General features: G+C 49.8%; 1 long non-coding RNA gene across 2 annotated transcripts; it reads left to right on the top strand.

The window, feature by feature from the left end:
* Positions 1–8,861: 8,861 nt before the first annotated feature.
* Positions 8,862–13,477, top strand: LOC131895594 (uncharacterized). Of its 2 annotated transcripts, none has more exons than XR_009375229.1 (4): positions 8,862–8,928; positions 11,085–11,273; positions 11,853–12,009; positions 12,935–13,477. It is a non-coding gene; the product is annotated as an uncharacterized LOC131895594 (long non-coding RNA). The 2 variants fall into 2 exon arrangements; XR_009375228.1 differs by having other exon boundaries at positions 12,613–13,477.
* The last annotated feature ends 994 nt before the right edge of the window (positions 13,478–14,471 follow it).

The following is a 14,471-nucleotide window of genomic DNA, read 5'->3' as shown; positions in this document are numbered from 1 at the left end:
AATCATTACCACAGACTAGCCCCAGCCAGCTGGATAGCTCTTACAGAGGTCTAAAAGTGGCCCTCAAGTGTCAGCTTGCCCCCGTGGTCTGTCCTGCATAGCCCTCCTCCGTGAGTGAAAGACGATGCCTCGCTCTAGTCAGCTGGAGCCAGCCGCTGTTCCAGGCACTTAGTGCTTTGTCTGGTGCAGGGGCCTTGCAAGGCAGAGATGCCAGCGGACCCTGTAGTGAGTGAGGAAATAGAGGCTCAGGCAGGGTACACGGCTGCCCTGAGGTCAATCGGCAAGAGTCAGGTCAGAGTTCAAGGTCACTCCTTCCTGTCCAGAAAGCCTGTGATCTCTTCATTTGTGGCTGGGGGGGGGGGGGGGGGTGTTTCAAAGTGGAGTAAGCGGTGTCCCACTTCACAACTTCCTTTGAACCAAACGAGACATAGGAAGGAGTGCTAAGGCCATAGACATGCAGGGGGCATGCAGAGGGAGATAGATGGTCGGCTGTTCTCCCCTGGAGTTTGACCGGCATTTGGGACAGGCTGCAGAGCCATGCCTAGGACAGGGTGGGGCTGGAGAAGCTGGCAAAGGAGTCTGAAGTGTTGATTCCTTTGTGAAGAGCCCCTGGTGGGATGAGCCTCCCCAGCACCCATGAAATATATCGACCCAACCAGTTCCCCAGCTTCTGGCATGGCCGGCCGCAAGGTAGGGTGGGGAGACTGGGGGTGGGGTATGAGGAATCTGCCAGGATGGTTAATTCTCATCAGGAGCTGCAGGACTGAAGGGGGCAGAAGGGTGAGAGCACAGTCTTCATCTGCCCTTCCCCCCTCCACTAAGCTTCTGGAAGATTCTGCAACCTCTTGGCCTTCATCAGCAGGAGCCAGGGGAGCAGATAAGCCAGCTCGAAAGGACACAGTGGCCACATTGCTGGAGACTTATTATTTTTCTCACTCACTTGATTGACATGACCCATGGGGCCACAGAGAAAGGCCTTCACTGGGCTATTTACTAGGTCCCTCACCGGAATTGGGGGAGAGGATCAATGAATCCCTGGGGTCTTGGGTAAGCCTCCCTCAGGGACAGCCTTGGGTACAGAAAGCACCAGAATCCGCTGCTTCCCTGGCTCCTCTGCCAGCTCCCAGCTCTTCCCTTGTTCTCTGTTGTGGAGATGGGTCAGCCCTGTACAAGGAGAAGTTCCCACTCTCAAGGCTGTCTAGCAAGGCCTCCGACAGAGACGGAGAAGCCAGGAGCTGGAGGAAGGAAGAGCCTGCCTGTGAACAAAGGCTGAACTGATTGGAAGCCACTGACTTTCTGTGAGAGTCCCATGCTTTAGTCCCTAGCTCCTGCTTCTGCAAAATGTGTTTGAGACCCCTCCTGCTAACTCCAGCTCTCTCTAGTCCTTGATCAAGCCCTTCTCCCGAGGTGTTTCTAGACCTGAGTTCATCTAAGCTTGCTTCGAGTCCTGGGAATGCCGAGCAAGAGCTCTACCACTGGTCCCCTGCCCTCTCTCCAGCCCTTGTATTAGCTTTCTTGTCCAGCCGTGTGATGTGAATAGGTGAGTGTCATGGGCATTGGACTTGAAATCAGATTAAGAAAATCACTAGGTCCCTCAAAACACGAGAAATAATTGTCGAAGCGCTCTAAGCAAGTCTAACGGCGACGGAAATGGTTTCAATCATTATCTTATTTAATTTTGACATCAGCCCTGGGAAGAGGCTACTTTCATTCTCGTCTCTCCCCACTGGGCTCTAATTTCTTTCTTCAGTTTGCAGTGATTTCCCACCGCCTTTGGGATAAAGTCCAGGTACCTCCCACCCATCTTTCCAGCACCACACTATGCCCTCACTCCTGACCTCCTGACTTGGCCAATGTCTGACATCCTGGCTGCTCACTCTGCGGTCTCATTGTTATTCAGGGACTCTCCTCTGCCATTCCACAGTTCACAGCCTGTATAAAGCTCACCTGCAGGTAGCTGCCCCACCCCTGGGTAGCTGCCCCACCCCTGGGTAGCTGCCCCACCCCTGGGTAGCTGCCCCACCCCTGGGTAGCTGCCCCACCCCTGGGTAGCTGCTCCACCCCTGGGTAGCTAAGGCTTTCAGAGGGAGTCCCTCCTTAAACATTGCCTTATCAATGACCTGTCCTTGTGTTTCTCACCAGTCCAAAGGACATCTTCCTCCTCCAAATGTCCCTGCCACTGGATGGCAACAGGGGTTATGTTTACCCCATGTAGCTCGCTTTCTTGTGCCAAGTACCCACAGCTGCAGGGCAGGGACCCATGCTTCCTCTGTCCTTTTCCTAAAGCCAAAAATGTTTGGGCTTCAGCATCTCTGCATTGAATTTCTCTCTCTCTCTCTCTCTCTCTCTCTCTCTCTCTCTCTCTCTCTCTCTGCCCTTCGCCCATCAGCTTGAGGATACAAATCCATCTTTTAGAATTAATCTTAAAATTATAGTTTATCTTTTCAGTGAAATATGTAGCTACTAAAAACTGTGTTTGTACGTAGATAAATTCTTCTATGGCTTGGGTACATGATGAAGTTTCCCCACTGTAACTACAAATACAGAGGTAAGACAAGATTGAATATCACATACACACATACACACACACACACACACACACACACACACACACACACACACACACACACGGGGGGGGGGGCATGCACACCAAGCCCCATGGAAAGCAAAACTAAAGGAAAATGATAAACCAAGAGAAAACATTTGACACAGACATCATAGACAAAGGCTTAATACTAATATGTATAAAAGGTTTCTGAGCAGGTTGTATTTATATACTTAGGTTAAGCAGGGGTATGTGTGTGTGTGGGAGAGAGAGGAACACAAAAAGAGACAAATGATTCCAGGGGGTGGGTGCTACATAAGAGAGATTTGAGGGAGGAATGGGAAGGGGGAAGAATAATACCATCATATTTTAATATTTAAAAAGTGAAACATTTTCATTAGAAACGCGAGGAACAGAGATCTGGTGGAAAATGGCTAAAAGTAGTCTTGGAAAGACGAAGTGGCATGCTTCTTATATGTTTACAAGTACGTAAATAAGGGTTTGTGAGGGTGGGCTTAGACTGTGAAACTAGGCAGGGGATCCTGAGAGGGGGTTGGGAGGTGTTGAGAAAGGCCTGGGAGGGCAAAGGTCACATGTCACAAAAATGGAAAGGCAGCTCCTGGGAGGTGGGGGCATACAAGAAAAATGGAGGAGAAGGGGAAGAAAGTGGGGGGAAGAATCAATAAACCCAGATTTTGTTTGAAAAAAATGTGATGATGAAATCTAATCCATTGTAATCTAATAAAAAGTGATGTAAGACATAGACAAGCAAAGGAAAATGGGCAAAAGATAGAAACAGAAAATTTACACAAAAAAAGACATTACAGTCATCCTTAAACATATGCAAATATGTTCAACTTCCATTCATAAGAAAAATGACAGTCAAATTGACAGTAAGATGCTGTTTCGTGGTCACGAGATTGGCCAAACCAAGTTCCAGGAATGGGTGGCACTTCTTGTTGTAGAGAAGCAGGTGGGTGAGGATGCAGGATGGCACCACCCTGGGGGAGATCTGGGGACACTAACGAAACCACAATCTGATTCCTAGGAACAGACCCTGAAGGTACATTCCAAGCAGAAGAGACCTATCACAGGCATGGTGGCTTAATATTCAAGTGCAGAGCGCAGGACACTGCCTATGTGGTCACACATAAGAGCACAGTGAATAAGCCAGAGTATCTACACGCGGTGGAGTAGTTCACAGCTGTGAGACAACAAGGAGGCCCTCTGTGAACTAGTATGAAGTGTGGTCCACCAGCTATTACTCAATGAATGAAGATTTTAAAAAGTACATAAGATGTACCACCCTTTGTGCAAGAAAGGAGGAAAACTAGGAATTAGAAATCCAGGGCAAACTGGGTATGTATGGGTGAATGGATGGTAGGAGAGAATGACTTCCGGCAGACTGCTGCCTCATCCTATCGCAATGAGAAATGGGAGAAGGCAAGAGTTATGTAATGGGAAATTGGATGATAGCTAGACAGGGAGCCAAAATCAACCTCAGCAAGGAAGAAGGCTCCTGAGTGTGTCTACATGGCATTCTCCAAGAAGAGGGCCTGTGTTGGGAGGCAGAGGTGAGAGGATTGAGATTTCATGGCCAGCCTGGGCTACATGGAAAGACACTGTCTCAAAACAAACCCACAAACAAAATCACCCAGAAAGATGGGAGCTGTGCAGGATTCTGACCCAAAACACAACCTGGATCTAATCACAAAGAAACATTAGATTAAATGGGGAATTTCATTTATCAAAAATGAGGGCGTCATAGTCTTCAAAGATGTCAATGTCATGAAAAACAAAGTCTACAAAAATGTTGCTGCCCAAAGGAGGCTAAGGAAGACAGGGTAACACCCATCCCTCAGGGAGATACTGCAACAAGGCCAGTGTTATCTGACAATAATGAAGTAAATGGCGGGTTAGGCGAGAGTGTATGTTCACATTAAGTGTGGCTGCGGCAGGGGATTGGCCTTCTATCACAACATGTGCTGGGCAGGTTAGGGCTATGAAGGGCTGTGGCATATTTACCATATTCTCCTATGGTCTAGAAATTATGCATGGTTGTACATCCAAGTGTGTGTGTGTGTGTGTGCGCGCGCGCGTGTAAATGGTAGACACGATCTAGACGGCACAGTAAACATCTGGGATATAAGGATACAAAGGGACTATTCTTATTTTTAGCCCATTCTTTTGTAACTTAAACTATTCCTAGGTTTAAAAATATATAAATGTGTGTCCCAACCTTAGTAAGGCACTCCTTCATCTAGGAGCAGGCTGTCCTCAGCTAGGGGACAGTTCTAGATTCAAGCTAGTCTGGTTGGACATGTGGCCTTGGAGAAATGGCCACTCTCGGGGTCTCTGCCCCTACTTCTGTGGGGTGATGCTCACTTAAGGGCACTTGGGAAATTTTTAAGAAGCCATCAGACCTGCAAGGGCTGAGCTCAGGCCAGGCCGAGGAAGGGTGGCCCCACTGCCAGATTTCACTTGGCAGCATTGCGTTTCATCAGATGTGTTCATGGTCATGGCGGAGAATTGTCTACCTTTCCCAGAAGCACTTGGGATCCCAGAACAAGGACCTGTTCAGGGCTGGTCTTTGGCCGGCTTCCACCTGGCAAAGCTCCATTGTGGGGCCGTGGGCCTCTGCCAACCCTTAGGAATGCAGGCCCTTGCACTCTGGCCTTGACCTACACTGGTTCCCACTGGCAACATGCTTTTGGGGGTGGGGGCGGTTGATTTGCCTCAAGGCTGCCCTGGACTCTGTGGGCCTCTGCAAGGGTACTTGAATCCTCACTATGGGCTCCTTCATGGAAGGAGACAATGAGGCATTCCAGCTTGGATTCATTTATACCCCACTGCTTCTCCCAAGAGAACCCTCTGTACCAGAACCATTGCTCCCAAGTTCCTCCTAAAAAGAAGTGACAGGTATGATCTCCCGAAAACAGGCTTGCTTGCTCTCCTCTCTCTCTTTGGGGGCCTGGAATTCTCCTGGAGGCCTTTAAATTGGTCCTCAGGCCAGGCTTGCCCTGCTGAGGCCTCTGGGTATAGCCCATCATTTAGGGGCCGGTATGCTGGGCTGTATTGCATGTGTCCTTCCACCCTGCTCGTCACCCTCCTCCAGTAGACACTTTGTCCCCAGAGGCAGGCCACAATCATGGGGGCTTTCTGACGATTCGGCAATAAGGAAGAAAGCAGCAGAGGCCAGAGCGAAGGTAGGATGTTTAATGCCTTGTCTCCCTTTCTTCAGGCTGGCTCTGTCCTTGGATTAGACACCACAGCCCAGGGAAGGAGGCCCCTCCTCATACCCTTCCTGACCCTCCTGGCAGTATGCCTCTCCCTGCTCACCTCTTCTGTCCCAGGAGAGACAGCACCTCATTTTAACAGTCCCGGGGGCTTCATTGGGTCTCATGAATTCCTCCACACCTGGCACTGATCTCTGACCTCAACTCCTTTCATAGAGCCCACTCTGAGCGTGCCATTGGGTTCCTGATGCCCTGACGCAGATGGACACCTGTGGATGTACAGTCCCTCCCATAGGAATATGTGGACATCTGTGCAGCAGCCTAGGTGAGGAGATCCACCTGGAAGACAGTATGTGCTACCCAACAAAAGCCAGGGCTGCCACTCCAGGCCTCCCTCTAAGGTGTACTGCTTTCTAACTTCATCTTTTCATGACTTACTGTTCACCGGGAAGCCACAAGAAGGATTGACAAGAGAGCAAAGTTGGTGGAGGAATGCCTTTCTTCTGGGCCAAACTCTTTGTTGGAAGTGCTTTAGGAATCAGATTCAACAAGGGTGTGGGCACGTGGCTGACCGTGTCCTTCAAAATTGGTTCCAAGAGACACTTGGGGCTTCTTATTATTCATCTATTAAAATCAAGATATTAGCTAATGCCTGCCGTGTCCTTAGAGCAGGCCTGGCAGCTTCTCTGCTGCATTACCTGTTTGAAAGTGGAGAGGGCCTTTGATGGGATGCCCCTGTCAGGTCCATTCTGTCTCCTGCCCTGTGGCAGAGACACTGTCAGCTCCAGGACAAAGCAGTGGAGCTAACAGCATGCCCCACTGTGCCAGGACTCACCAGTGAGGTGGCCTCGAACTTGCTCGGCACTGGAGCCCCTCAAGGCAGCAAGGGGGCAGCCAAGATGGCCTTCCTGGTCCCAGGAGGGTGAACTCCCACATCCAAGGCCAGCAGTGATTTAGAAATAAGTAGATAGAGACCAGAGACCTTGCTTAAAAATCAGAACTGCTGGACAGTGTTCTGGCTCTTCTTTGCAGCCCTGTCTCTGGAAGGCATGGCATCATGCAGATAAATTACAGTCCAGCACGAAGAATCAGTGTTCGCATCCGGAGCCCAGGCCATCACCAGGTCATAGGACGATTGTGAGGCCTTGGCCAGCGAAGGGCTTTGCTGGTCCCGTGGAGGGACTAGCTCATGAGGGTTCCTCAAGTGAGGATGGCTGAGCAGGGCTTTGTGCCAGGTGGCCTGGGTCACAGACTAGGCACATGCACGTTAGGAGATTTTTCAGTGAGTTGAGGAGCAAGTGTTGTCATGGGGCTGCAGGTAGCTGGTGGAGACAGGATTTCCAAGGTCAGGCTGGTGGGCGTAGGGCTGATTCTCAGGGGAGGTGGGATGGACGGGGGTCAAGCATGGTGAGGACAGTGAAGACAGAGAAGCGCCAAGAAGAACAGAAAGTCTCAGAGATCAGGGTGGTAGGAACAGAGGGAGAGTCAGGGAAAAGGTCAGAGGTCAGGCTGGAAGGATACTGACTACAAGCCGGCATATGTCTCTCTTCCCTTCGTTTCTCCAAGCAACCCTGTTCGCTATTAATCTCCCTAGGCTGGTCTTATTGATCAATGTTGATCCCCCCCCCCCCCCCGCACACCTGTTCCTGTTTCAGATGAAAATGTATTATGAAATCATTCCATTCTGCTGGTGATTACCATGGCAATCAGGCATGCTCGCTGACAGGCCAGCACTTCTCTTGAAGACAAGATTCTGCTGATAGGCACTTTCATGTCACTGACACCTGGCTGGGGAGGAAGGGGAAGGAAGGGACGCGGGGTGAGGCTGAAGGATGGTGTCCTTTCCCAGGAGACCCAGGCAGCTAGGTAGCACAGCCCCAAGGGCCTTGAGGGGTGGTATCTGCAGGAAGATGGGGGTTGGGTCAGAGGGTGGGCAGGCTAGTGGTTGGCCAACCACTTGACACACAGCTGAGAAGAGCCTCAGAAGGCACAATCTAAAGGCTATACCTCAGCTACCCGCACCCATGGGTAGACACCTTGACTAGACCATCATTCAACCTCCCGCCGCTGTGGCCTCCTGGGACATCACAAACACGTGACTGTTATTATTGTTGTTCACTGACTGTTATTACTGTTGTTCTCTGTGATAGGATTATGGTGTAGGGTCTGATGAGAGCCCAGGTGGTTTCACATTGTTTAGTCCTGATAGTTTGAGTTTGAAAAGGTTTCAAGCAGACGACTCGGCTTCATTCAGATCCTATTCTACCACTTAGCGACTCTCGGGAAAAGTTAATTAGCCTTTCTGTGTCTCTGCCATTAAAGGCGGATGCTAAACACTTCTAAAGTACATGGTTGCATGGATCAAGTCTGCAAACCCATTAGAACAGTGCTGGTGCATAGGAAGCCCTCCATAGTCAGACACTGGTGTTCTTTAGTCACGTCTATATTGTTATAGGGAGGGCGGGGAGGCCAGGCCATGGGGTCACGTAGACAAGAAAGTCTGGCCTTATTCACTGATGCTAAGGAAACTTTTTTTCTTTCTTTAAATTTTTGTTTGTTTGTTTTTTCAAGACAAGGTTTCTCTGTGTAGCCCTGGCTGTCCTGGAACTCACTTTGTAGACCAGGCTGGCCTTGAACTCACAGAGATCCACCTGCTTCTGCCTCCTGAGTGCTGAGATTAAAGGTGTGTGCACCACCACCTGGCTAGAAACTTATTTTGGATGCAGGAGTGCATGGGGCTGAGCACTGTGAGAAAAGCGTCCTTGCTTGCATCCACATTTTGACACCTGCAGGACTAGCCCTGGGATTGGCAAAGGCTCTTCAGCTAGCGGAGCAGGAAGGGCGGAGGGGAACAGCCAGGAGCATGGACTAAGCGTAAACATTACTTCGCCTCTTTCTCCTGATGCCCTCTTTGGTGCCACCCTCCTCTGAAAAAGGAGGAGCCTGAAGTGCAAGAGATCAGAGCTGGATCATAACAGTGGTGAACGAGACCGGAAGCCTGACTATCTTTCGGCTGTCTCCGAGGGATGTCCGTCCACAGCTGGTCTGTCCACCAGCGTAAGCTCGGTCTAGTCCACCATCCTCTTCACTCCAACTGCAGCTCTCGAAGCTTAGCCTAGGGCTTTGGCACACCTACACTCTGGAAGAGTAAGAATGTCCACCTTTTTTTGCTAGCTCCCCCATTCCTGAGTGCTGTCTGCGGGGGTACAGCTACCATAGGGTAGAACATAGCTCGGGCTGTTCTAGGCCCCACACTACTCCTTTTCATATAATGGCACTTGTCATTAACCGCATTGTGTGACATCGCCACGGACACCGAGCCATGCAAAGCAGGTCAGGAGCCACCATGGGCTCTGTATTACAGAACCCACCCGCCGGAGGCAGTGACAGGCCATTATTCTGTGTCCTGCAAACTGCAGTGATAAGGAAACTTCACCAATTCGATCCTTTATCTTGTTGCAGGTTGAGGAAAGATATTATTTCAATCTAGATAATGATTCAATTTCTTGGACGGAAATGAGATTTTTTTCCCCAAGTCTTCAAGGGGGTGCCACCAAAATCCCTCTTGGGGCTAGAACAGGCCATGCTCAAGTTAGAAGATTTCTTGTAATTTAGAGAATATCCTGGGAGTGGGGGAGTGAACTGAGAGCAGGGAGTTTGGCTGCAAGGGAGAAGCACACAGGCTAGATCATGAACATAAGTAACTGCTATAAGGGTTTTCATAAGCATTATTCCAAACCCATCAGACCTAGTTCAGAAGACGGGTGTGTAGTGTGAGCAAGGGGCCTGGGATCCAGTGGTATAGGACTAAGGACACACAAACCAGTCCAGCTGTGACAGGGCTGTACAGGTTTTTCATATCTGTCCATCACACGGTGGAGATCTGGGCCATTTTGCTGACAGATGGCCTCAATACCATGTTAGAGCCTCCTACCACAGGGAAGTGAAGGAGTCCACCCCATCCCTCACCAACTGTGCCTCCAAACTAAGCTCAAATCACCTCACCCAAGGAAATCACAAGGTGCTGACCATGCGGTTCATCCCTGTGCACTCTGGGAACATCAGGAAGCCATTAAACAAGACGCAAATGACGGCAGGTAACTTGTGCAGCAATGCCTCAGTGATTTGCACCAAATAACGAGTTTAGAGAAATAATACGTTATTTTAAAGGCTCGGGAATTCCAAGAGCTCTAGTACAGCATTCTCAAACTGTGTGATTGGCTTTAAACAATTATTGCAATTAGGGAGTGACTGTCATACCACTTATCACTTGTCATCTCACTTATCACAGAAAAAGTTCTAAGGAGTTTGGAACATCTACAAAGCATGTATGCATTTGAGCCATCCCCCAGAGAGAGCAGTTTCCTCTCCAAAGACAGCTGAGTTCAAGTCACAAGAAGGTGGTCTCGCTCAATATGGCGCTATAGTAACCAGACTCGGGCATCTAAATCATGCTGTTGTCGATGTGAAAAGCAACACACAGCTGTAGTAACATTGGGTGGCTCTAGGAGAATGGAGGCTGGGGGCTAGGGATTGGGAAGGGGCTGTTTACTGGAGACCTTCTGGCACTTTCCAATTAAGAACCACGAGACAGTCACCAATCAAGAATAAGACTTCAGTTAATAAAAGCGCACATTTTCAGTACAGACAGACATCACTATTAGAGGCCGCCTCTTCAGTATCACTATCTCACATCATCTCCAGCGCATGCTTCTAAAACACAAAGGGAGTGGTAGTCAAGATGACTGCCAGGTCAAGTGTCTGTGACACGTGGCTGTCTTTACAACACAGATGCTAATTAGGCATGGAAGTAAATGCCACGGGGGCCAGGCCCAGGTCCTCTTTACCGACCAGCACGTGCCTACCCAGCTGCTGAGTGTATAGCATGAGGCTTTTGCCTGGGACAGTCGCTGGACTCCTGGCTCTTTACTCAGGTGATGTCAGTAGTCACACTCTGTTCAACGGCTGAGGAGTAATGGGCATATATATCCCGAGCCTTGTCTCCAACCCATACATCACCACAGTGCTGTGTATGGAACCGAGGAGACTCACCCTAGCACATATCCTTGATGGGAACCTGGCTCTCACCCTTGCCGCCCTGTCTCCCTGGCAAGTGTTCTCTATTAATGTGTCACATTGGGCCTCATACCATCTCAGGCTCCACTCCCAGGAGACTCTAACAGGTTGTTCACCAATAGCTGCCAGCAGAGCCCTCTCATGTTAATAGACTGGCCCCTAGTGTTAGATGTGCACATGACCTTCTGCTTTGAGGACAGCAGAATAACCACTGTCCTTCCTATCAGAGACCACTGGGCTGGTGTATTGCCTTTGAAAGCCAGAGACACAATACACTGGCCTTAGAAAGAAGAGAATCCAGACAACAGGACCTGGGGGCCATGCGACCATCATTACTCTGCTTCTCCAATGGGGGTACGGGCAGGCCCAGCTGGACTTTAATTAGAGAGATCCAGTGTTCTGCAGCAGAAGGTTGGGTGAGTGTTTCAGAAGCGCCGCATATCAGCCCAGTGAATCTGCGCAGATTTTTAGCCAGTCTCATCCTCAGTGTTTCTAGTTTTACCACAGGAATACCTGGAATCTCTGTGATGCTCTTGAGAGGCAAGACTGCGAAATGTGTGTAAGCAGCTAATGCTCTCTAAATACTACTTTGATTGGCACTGGTATTTCGAAATAGCCAGCCCCTCCCGTTGGCTTGCATTTCTCAGAGACAGAGATTTCAGTTGTCCCTCAGCCTGGGCGCCAGTGGCTCTCCAGGAGAACAAGCGTGATCTTGGTGACAGTCCACTTAAAGCGTAGTGTGTCCCCAGGGCTGGCTTCATGGGTGATAGCAGCCCTCAGTTATGGCTGTCTACCGACGGCTCTGTGTGTATTGGAGAGACACGTTCTAAGGCCTAGGGAAGATCTCAAACACGGGTTTCCTGTGTCTATCCAGTGTTAATATGTGCTGATCTCCAGGTCAGTCTCAAGTTTGGTTAAAAAAAAAAATCCACACAGTTATCTGCACATAATGGAACAGCAGACAAACTGGGCTAAATTTACTTTTATTTACACAGGTGAGGGATACTTTACTGCATGCTGGTTCTTCAAATCTAGACCCTTCACGGAGCCATTCTGGGCCCTCAGCACCTTGCCCAGCCTCAGCAACCTCTCCTCCACTCATCAGACCCCTCTCCTGTGCTGCCCTTCACAAAGGCCTCAGTGTGTTCCCTGGTGAGGCCTCTGCTCTGCCTCCCTCCCTCCCTCCCCTACAGCCCAGATCAAGTCTGTCGTTCCCCAGAGGGTTCTCTCTGACCACTCCCCATCACTGGAGTCTCTTTCTGTGCCATGGGAGCCAGAGCAGGTCCATGTGCCCTTCTAGAAGGTTCTTTGTCTCACGCATCTCTTCCCACACTGATGACAGGATTAGTTTGACTCACTGCTCTGGGTTGAGCACACTGTTCTGTGGTGTGTGAAAGAATTGTTCCAACAGGGACACCCTAACAGCAAACTTAGAACAGGGCAGACCCAGTCCCTCGGTGTGGCAGGGCAGTCTCTCACTGCCCACTCACAGGTCCACAGCCACGGAGTTCTGTCTGGGGAGCCTCCAGGGGTGTTCTCTACTTAGAGGCCAGAGCAGGGTTCAAGGCATCCTCTTTCAACTTGATGCCTTATGTACTTGGGACCAGCCCTGCCCAATAAGAAGGACCTTCCAGAAGAATCCAAAGTCAATTCCACCCAGGTCACACAGTTCCTGCCCTTAGCAGGGAAACTGCCCAATTCCCAGAAACATTGTCAAAAACCACAAAACTCAACAAGCAAAATTCATACTCACAGGCACCGACTCCTTAGGCTTCAATCTCAGGCCACCGGTTTTTCTGCAAACCAGCTCATTTCCTGCAAAGAGAGGGACAGGCAGGGAGAAGCACATTAGCATCTGCTCTGGGTATCCTTCAAGCTTTCCTGGCTGGCCTCGGGCTCCACACCTTCTCCACACGTTCCTTCCTGCAGCACACTCCCCTCCCCTCCCTGGGAACACCATGTTCTGTTGGGTGGGCGCCCCCACTCTTGCAGGCCTGTAGGCTCTGCCCACGCCGCCTCCTCCCGCTCCCGGCGCCCTGCCAGTCTCCGATTGACCACTGCCTCCAATTCCCTGAAGGCACTGGGCTTCTTCCCACTCCGGAGCCAGCGAGGCCTCCACTTCTGTAGCATGGGGTTGCCTAGCAACGGTGCGCGCGGGCTCAGAAGGCCCTCCTAAATTGGACCTCACAGCACAGGGCATCTCCTTGTACAGCTGCCTGCATCTTAACAATCTGCCTCTGAATAATAACACAATGGTAATTGCATTCATGGACCCCAAACTACATTTAAATAATGTTCAAGAGCTGACACAAACCAACAAAGGCCAGAAAATGCATCGGGGAGGTTGACTGCGAGGCCACGCAGGGACGCTCCGCTGTGGGAGGGAGTTGACACCAAAGACTTGAGTTAATGACAACGCTAACCTGAACTGTGAATTCTCCTGCCTTGTGCCCGAGCATGTCACTGCTGTAATGCATTGTAATGTAAGTTTGGACAATTAATGCGAGCAGGTAGGGATGCCTCAAGACGGGGTGCCCTCTGCTTCTTCTGACTTGTACCTCAATTTTTGGGGGGAACAGGGGAGGGAAGATTTCAGAGGAAAAGAAGCCTGAAAGTGAATTTTCTTGGATTTTTCAAACATGGCTAAATACCTTCTCTCTCTCTCTCTCTCTCTCTCTCTCTCTCTCTCTCTGTTTTTTTTTTTTTTCAGACAGAGTCTCACTCTGTAGGCCTGTTTAGCCTGGAACTCGCTATGCAGGTCAGGCTGGTCTCAAACTCCTGGGTACACTTCCTGCCCCTGCCTCTGAGGTGCTGGGACTAGACCATGTCACACTTAAATACATTTCAGAAGGTAAAGGAAGAACTTGGTAAAGCACAGAAGGAGACAATTGCCACATAACTGATGTATTTCAGGATGAGAAGAGAAGGCCCTTTGGAGTCACAGCCATAGCTCAGGTTGATCATTTGAAGGCCTGAAGGGACAAGGCACTCAGATTTGTGCGCCATGTTCAAAACAGACTCATTCCCAATAGCCAAAGATAGAGGCAACCCAAGTCACATTCACTGAGTGAATAATAAAATGTGGAAGGTATAATCATATGGAGAATATCATTCACCCCTCAAAAAGAAAGAAATTCTGATACATCTATACTGTGGAAAAACCTCGAGGCCAGTCACAGAAAGACCATTTCTGCATATTTCCCCTTACTTGACAAGTCCATTTGTTGAGACAAAAAGTACGGTGGGGGGGAGGGGAGGAGAGGGGGTTGGCAGGAGTGGCTGAGCTGGGGGTGGTGGTTATGAGCACAGAGTCCCAGGTAGGGAAGAGGAGGGAGCTCTGATGGGGATGAGTACACAGCAATGTGACATTGAACTGCACACTCAAAAGTGGCTAAAATGGTAAGTACTACACACACACACACACACACACACACACACACACACACACACATTCTGTTTCGAGTTTGGAAATCCATCTGTAACACTGGTGCAAAGCTCATGAGGTTCTTCAGGGCTTGAGTCAATCTTCATCTTGGAGATCAGAGTGGCCCATGTCACTCTCAAGCTTGAACAGGGTAGTGGTGGCCATACTGCTCAGGGCAGCTGACAGGCAC

Source organism: Peromyscus eremicus, chromosome 19 (assembly GCF_949786415.1).
Source record: "Peromyscus eremicus chromosome 19, PerEre_H2_v1, whole genome shotgun sequence".
Lineage (NCBI taxonomy): Eukaryota > Metazoa > Chordata > Mammalia > Rodentia > Cricetidae > Peromyscus > Peromyscus eremicus.
This window is presented reverse-complemented; position numbering and strand designations above follow the sequence as displayed.